Source organism: Poecilia formosa, unplaced genomic scaffold, assembly GCF_000485575.1.
Source record: "Poecilia formosa unplaced genomic scaffold, Poecilia_formosa-5.1.2 Scaffold141, whole genome shotgun sequence".
Lineage (NCBI taxonomy): Eukaryota > Metazoa > Chordata > Actinopteri > Cyprinodontiformes > Poeciliidae > Poecilia > Poecilia formosa.
In genome coordinates, this window is record NW_006800080.1 from 323,238 (window position 1) to 330,737 (window position 7,500).

At 38.1% G+C, this 7,500-nt stretch overlaps 1 protein-coding gene across 16 annotated transcripts in view; it reads right to left on the bottom strand.

Annotated features, from left to right (window-relative positions):
* Nucleotides 1-7,500, bottom strand: part of kirrel3b (kirre like nephrin family adhesion molecule 3b) — a 340,233-nt gene that overhangs the window by 145,313 nt on the left and 187,420 nt on the right. The gene's annotated exons all lie outside the window — the stretch shown is intronic.

Genomic DNA, 7,500 nt, shown 5'->3' on the forward strand with positions numbered 1-7,500 from the left:
AGAAAATCTAACTTGGAATGAGCATGTGTTATTCAAGTTCTTATTTGAATTAATCCAGAGTTTTGGGTGCTAAAACAAAAGATATTGTTTCGAAGATAGGCTTTTAAGTCCAAATGAAAAGTAGACTTCCTCTGGAGGAAGTAGGTAACGTTGCAAGTTTAATTAGATCACTTTCTGATTCTGTGAATGCTTGGATGATGATAAATCCAGCTGGACCTACGTGTCACAAATTGAACATTTCTCCCAATATGTGTAATTGAGTGAGGGGCTACTGGGATTGGGGGGGTTCTTAGAAAACTTCATTCTTCTCCCACAGTCCCTGAGCTTCGGCACCCTTGACCCGCTTGTCACCAATCCCTCATGCTGTCTGAGTGACGGCCTAGGCGCATCTCTTAACCTTCTTTTAATCAACCTGTCTCTCTGCATCACCTCAAACATAAGAAGCACCTGATGGGGGACAGAGAACATTTGTCTTTGCATTACGGGCGGGCAGCCTCTCCTTGAAAAGCTCACCAGATTCATCAGTGTGATAAAGTAGTGTGTGTACTTCTTAAAGGAAGCCTTGGGAGGGAAGAGGGGGCGGGGGTAAAGAAGAAGTGACAGAAGCAGAGGGATAGTCTAAAAAAAAATGAAGCTGGGGATGAAGAACGGCTTGCTTTACTGCAGCAATTGTGATTGGAGAATGTCTTTGTTTTTATGCCACTGAAAGACTAAAGTATTGCTTACTGCAAACCTTTAAGACTAAACCTTAAAGTCTCATGAAGCTGAAGCTGAACTGGAGAGCAGTGACTCAGTGACAGACAGCTGGAACCTAGATACACCAAGGAGTGTTACCGTAGACTCTTTCTCCCAGCAGCTGTAAGACTCTGTAACCATCACTGCGCCTAACAAACTCAATAAGTGTTTGCATACATGTTGGTTGTACAACTTTACTCATTCTGCAAAAAACATTTCTGCTGGTATCTGCACATCTCTGCTGTTTCAGAGTCTTTATTCTCACTAACTGTAAATAGTTTTTCTTTATAATGTTCAAAATAGACATGCACATTTTGTACATTTTTAACCAACTGAGTCGCACATTCTTTTGGAAGAGAACATGCTATTTTTTTTTAATAGCTGTGTGTTATTTATGCTGAAATTTTGCACTTGCTGTATAGTATTTTTTATTCTCCATTCTGTTTTTATTTATTTTTATGTTTGATATTTGTCAAAGTCTATTTTCCTTGATTGCTTGTCACTTTGCTGCCGTTGCACGTGGGACAATAAAGAATATTTCTACTCTAGCCTGTATGGATCACCAAACCAATAAACGTCAATTCAGGTGTGTATAGCCGCTGTCTGCCTTTGCATTTTGTTATAACATTGAGTTTTATACGACTTTGTTGTTATAGATGACTGAAACAAACAAGACAAACAGAAAAAAGATGGGATTGTGTTTACATTTGAGGTCAGTTTGACGTTATCTGGTCTCTGAAGACAGAATAGTCTTCTGCGACAAGAGGAATTTGCATGGTTTTATACAGATTGGCATAGAAGCACTTCCACAAGTTAACAATTTTAACAAAACTCATTTTATTGTGATAAGTTTTGTTTCGGAGTCTTCGTGTGACCCGATTGCAGTGGACTTCTCGTTTTTGTCTAGAAGTGTTCATATAAGTGTTCAGTTCATATCTACTGTGTAACATTTAGTCTCTTATCAGGTACTTGAGTCTGAAAAGTTTTAAATGCTGGTGAAAATATTCAGCACCACGTATCCCTGGGAAAAGAAAAAAAAAAGCACTGTTTAGTTTAAAGATGAAGGACAACAGACAAAGAAACAGGAAGAATGCTGAAGCACTAAAGGAGTTCTCAGAAAAAAATGAGTCTTCAAGAGATTTTTAGAGGTTGAAAGGTGCACCCCTGCTCTGTCTGTATTTGGCAAAAGGGCAAACGTTCTTCTTTTTTCCCATGTTTCATCTGTCTGCCAAAGTTTATAAAACTGTGCTTGGTACTTATGTGTAATCTTGCTGAAAGGCATACTAGAAGTCCATATTGCAATGAGACCACGTGGCCTCAGTGCCAAGTTCTATGGGAATAGAAGAAAAATCTTTTATTCCCATGAAGATTTTTCACGGGAATAGAAACAATGGGTCACACATTTCTCTCAAAATCAAAACAACATTAAACAGGTTTACTGAATAAAAAGAGATGTTTCTTAATTCCTGACAGAAGTCCAGTAATCTTTTCTGTTTTAACTTAATGTGCGTTAAACTGGCGCAATTAAGAAACTAATTATCTCCACGCACCATGGCGGCTCTGACGTGTTTGTTGCTTGAGGATAGGAATGGTTTTACCACTTTTTAAAACATTTTTGGCTTTTTTTTTTAAAGATAGTTTCCATCAGATGATTTTAGTTTAATAGCTTGTAGGTTGAAAAGAAGCTTAGGCATAGAAAAACTGTCATTAAAGTGATCACTGCTGTGGTTTCTATCCCTTGCACATAGCAATAGGCCTTGGTATCATCAATTTCCAAAGATCCCAATTTGAGATAAAAAAAAAACCTCTACTTTTGAGATTTATTTTTTCTAAATATTTGTTTTTGCATGTGAATATCAAGCGTGTTTTGCTACACATTCATGTCAGTGCAGAAGGCCTTAAACTAGCAGCTCCATTTGAACCACACTTTTACAAATAAATCAATGCCATTTATCATTGGTCACAAGGTCATGATGTGGAAAACCCCATCTAATAGTCCATGTCATTACCCATCACTGCTACCGCTGCTGCTGTCGTGCCTCTCAGGCTTCAGCTGAACAGGCATCCAATTTTATCTGTGTGATTTCACAGAGCAACAGGCTGTTTGCTACTTAAAGTCTCCACCTACCTTTCATCTTGCATCGACTCCAGCAGCGCTTTTGTTTCACCGCCTGCCAAACCAGAATTTTTATGAGTCACACAGTGCTTCCTCCCCCTACACGAACAATTATTCATGCCAAATCAGTTTCGTACTTGACTATAAACATTGGCAAATGTTTCACCCTGCTTCCCACCCAAGAGAAGTCTGTCTTTGCTCCAGTGTCCCAGTGGAGTCCTATGCTACGTTTCAGGTTGAAGGTTGATACTTTATGAAATGGGCTTTGTCACCAGGGAGGTCCACATCCCTCCTTCAGAGGATATGTTATAATCTCACACAACAGCATTTTTTTTTTAAATGCAAAAATATTTCTGTATGCTGCAAACACATTAGGAAAGACAATATCAGAGGATGTTGGAAATAAAAAAAACAAACAAAAAAAAACAAAAGCATAGTCACTAGATTGTTGGAAAAATATCTTTATAATAAAATAATCAACATCGCAATCATTTCATTATTATTTCATAATAAATGTTCATATGACTAGAAATAATCAGTGAAAAGCAAAGCAGAAATAGAGAAATGTCCATAATAATGTGCTATTGCTTGTTGGCTGAGTTTCTTTGACCCATTTGTAATGGCAAATTGAAGAATGTACGTCTGATATAAATCTTAAGATCACCCATGCATTTTTTATTTATTTTTTTGTTTCAACTGCTTTCATCAAGGACGACTGTATTTGTAACACCCTGCTTTTTCTTGACACAGAACACAACCAATCCTGTTGTATGCATCACTACCCCGAGTTGTCGCCTTCACTCAAGGGAAGGGTAGAATACAAAAAGCAATCAAAAACAAAATATCATACAAAGCATAACTCCACAGTTTTATTCATCTTTGACTGCGATAATCTGAGTAACAGCTAATTGATTACCTGCTGAAATCTAAAAGGATTGAAAAGGTCAAGGTATGGCACCATGCAAAGGACAAACATCACAGGGAGTGAGGAAAGGTCAAAGCCCCTTTGCTTTTTGAAGAAAGGAGCCGTGGATGAGCTAACAGGAGTCCCAGGGGAGCCGCAGCATGAGTAATTTTGGGGCAGACGGCAGTCTTGTCTAAATATAAGCGCTCAAGCTGTGCTGGCTGGCACACGTTGAAGACCCAGTCTTGAGACAATGTTGAAATCCAGGTCAGGAGGAAAAAGCTTTGCGTAAGCTATTGGTTCCGCAATGATTTTCTTTAAATACTAGTTAGCACCTTATTTGATTTAGAAGCTCATGTATAGTAAACATACCAAACAGAGGTACGAGGTGAAGTTTGCAATTCAAGTAATCAGTTCAGTGAGGTTGAACTAGTTAACTGTGTTGTACAACCCTGTGACATGCTGGTGAACTCCCAAATAGTTCCAGTCAAAAACATACATAGACGTATAAAAGGCATGACTGCCGTAATAATTTGGACTTTTAGTAATTTGTTTGAACTTTTATTTTAAGGGTGGAAGGAGTGGGCATTTAAGTGTAAGTCCAAGGAGGTCAGAGCCAATCCAGAAGCTAAAGGTTAGACTCCTTTATGCTTTGTTTAGCTAATTTGTATGTGTTTGGCATCAGTGTTCTGTCAAAATATCTCATTGAATCCAAGATTCAAGATGATTTCACATAAATGTTAAGAAATTGGAGCTACTATTTCTTTTCTATTGACTGCACATTCACACTGTGATGTTAGTACAGTATTTTTAGCTTTTGCAAGCCTTACTTTCATCATTACTTGAACATTCTTCCTTCCTGGAAGAATGTCTTGACCATAAAATCTTTCTTCAGCTTCTCCATCTGAAGAGGTACAGATATTGGTGGGGTTTTAAACTGTTTATTTTGGTACAAGAGGTCATTTTCTGACAGCATCGTCTCAGTCCATTTTGATGTTAAACTGTCTACACTGTGGTCAGTCAAAGCGATATTACAGTATCTTCTACACGTTTTGGCTCTCATGGCGTTATTCAAAATCGTAACCAATTTTATGAAGAGGCCAGAATCGTACCAATATAAATGAACTCCAGTGATTCAGTAATTGTCAAATATCTAACCAGACATATGCCAGATAATTGATGGCTACAAGCATAACAATCGAATCAGTGACCTTGAAATGTCCGCTCTGTGTAATTCGTTTATAATTTGATTCTGCCCAATAACAACTGACTAAAAGCATTAATAAGGTACATTTTTGAATAATCAGTGAAATATTTCCTTTGGAAATTGCCATGGCATGATCTAACATGGAACATTTGACTAAAAATAGCAGCCTTGCATTTTTCCCAGCAAAATATGAAATCAAAGTCTGCTCTGTGAAGAACAACCTTCAAAAAAAAAAAAAGTAAAATACTAATGTGTACAAAAATCTCAAATGGAAGATTGCAGCACTTTAGCAGACACTTCCATTTGTGCGCGCACTTTGCTGGCTAAATCCATTATCGAAACATATCTCCATTTTCTTTCACCTCAAATGTATAGTCAGGTGCTTGTTATGTTTTAAAAAACAATGCTAAGAAAAATACCTTTATTTGTCATGGTAACTTCAGTTGGCTGACAACAACACTGCACTTTGGCCATTTATCTGTCCTTCCCCCATAAAGCAGTGATGTTTAATGGTGGTGCTGGTGACAGCCACATCCTTGCCAAGCAGGCCAGATACAGCTTGTTAACACGCAGGGAGCAGAATAAGATGAATGCACACTTCAAGGGGAAAGAAAAATGTTGAATAATTAACCCCCCATAAAGTCTCCCAAGGCCTGTGTTTTAAGAGCCTCACAATCACATCACCTTAAGTCCCTTTCCGCTCTGGGCAGCCTGTAGATCTGGGTAGCCTCTCTTGGCACTCAGGCATTAGGTATTCTTAAACATAAGCTCTGTTTCTCCCAATGGAGCTTAAACTCTATTTGGTGTACAAAGGGGAGTTAGCTTTCATGGAGACCCCATAAGACAAAAGGAATCTATGTGCAAAACAATTCCTAATGCTATGATTAGTGAACCACAGCAAACCAACAAAGCCCCCTTAAAACTCATGGGTCTAACCTGTCAACTCAACATCCAGTGGCTTGTGTTCACACCTCTTAACCTCTTCCATTTTCCATGGGGAAAAAGGGAAAAGGTGTGCAGTCTTGTCATAGTTTTAATCTTAGACAAGATAAAAAAAAAAAACCAAGAAAAAAAAAGAAAAAAACAAAACGTTTACAGATGTTGTTTGTCCTTCTTACTGAGGTGGAAGCTGTTTTGAAAAGAAATGGTATGAATATCACTCTCTAATTCTAGGAAGCTGGTAGGTACACCACGACCTGAGGTAGTACTTGCTGAAGCATTAAAGGCACATTTTTTATCAGTTTTGTATTTGTAAAATCATATATCCAAATGTGAAACATGTTTGAAATTATGAAGTCACAGTTATTGTAAAACTTTACAATCTTGCATCCTGTAGTTATAAATAATATAGAAAGAACTAAACGTAGGTAGGTAGGTAGGTAGGTAGGTAGGTAGGTAGGTAGGTAGGTAGGTAGGTAGGTAGGTAGGTAGGTAGGTAGGTAGATAGATAGATAGATAGATAGATAGATAGATAGATAGATAGATAGATAGGTAGGTAGGTAGGTAGGTAGGTAGGTAGGTAGGTAGGTAGGTAGGTAGGTAGATCAAATATGCTACTGTGTTGAAGTCCATTAAGATTTCTAGTGTTATCCCTAAATTAGCTTGGCTGACTGTAGCACAATTTGACACCTTATGGTATACTTGCATCCTTAAGCCTTTTTTTATTAATATTTTTTGAAGAGAGCTACAGTAGCTGGACATACAGCAACTGCTTACACATGTACTTTCCACAAAGTGTCAGAGCTGCAGATCAAGCTGGTTGGGAGGGGGGGAAGACAGGGCTAGCTCATAATGTTAGTATTAAGACAAATGCATAGAAAGCCTTGTGCTGTTTTATTTCTTTTATGTGATGTTCATATTCATAATCAAGAGGTAGATTTTAGTGCTTTTCAGACTGGGCTGGACAACCCACTGACACACTGACAATCATTCACTGCCATGACCCATTAATCTCATCTGAGGTGGCAGCAGAAACAGGCCGCCTGATTGATACTGTGTGGCATTGGTGTTGTGAACAGAATTTGATTTAGGTGGTGATGGAGGGCCTTCAGGAAGTTAGTCAATATGTTGTTTGTCACACTATAATTAGCCCAGTGAAGCTCTTGTGGTACCACAAGGTAACAATGATAGTCAACTGATACTTTAATATCCATTTCTGATTTGAAAACTGATACAGTTTGATCTATGCACGTTTATTGGAACTAAGAGTATGGAATCAGGACAGGTGCATTTCTTTTGCCATAACATCAGTATCTCATTTTATTTTATTCATACATAAATCTCAACAGAACATCTAGTATTGAAAAATCTATGTTTTATAATTGGCCTAAGTGGTCAGGTGATCATCACCTGATCTGGAGATAAGTGGTCCCATCATTTTAACTTTTAGTTGCAAACATCAAGGCAACAGGAGGAGGCTGAATCTTCATTAGCACAGACAGTGTACCTGCATGGTGTATCATGGGATTAAGTAGTGTTGTCACTGGCTCACTGCTGTGATATCTGATTATTTGTTGTACTGATTATGCTGCTGCTCAT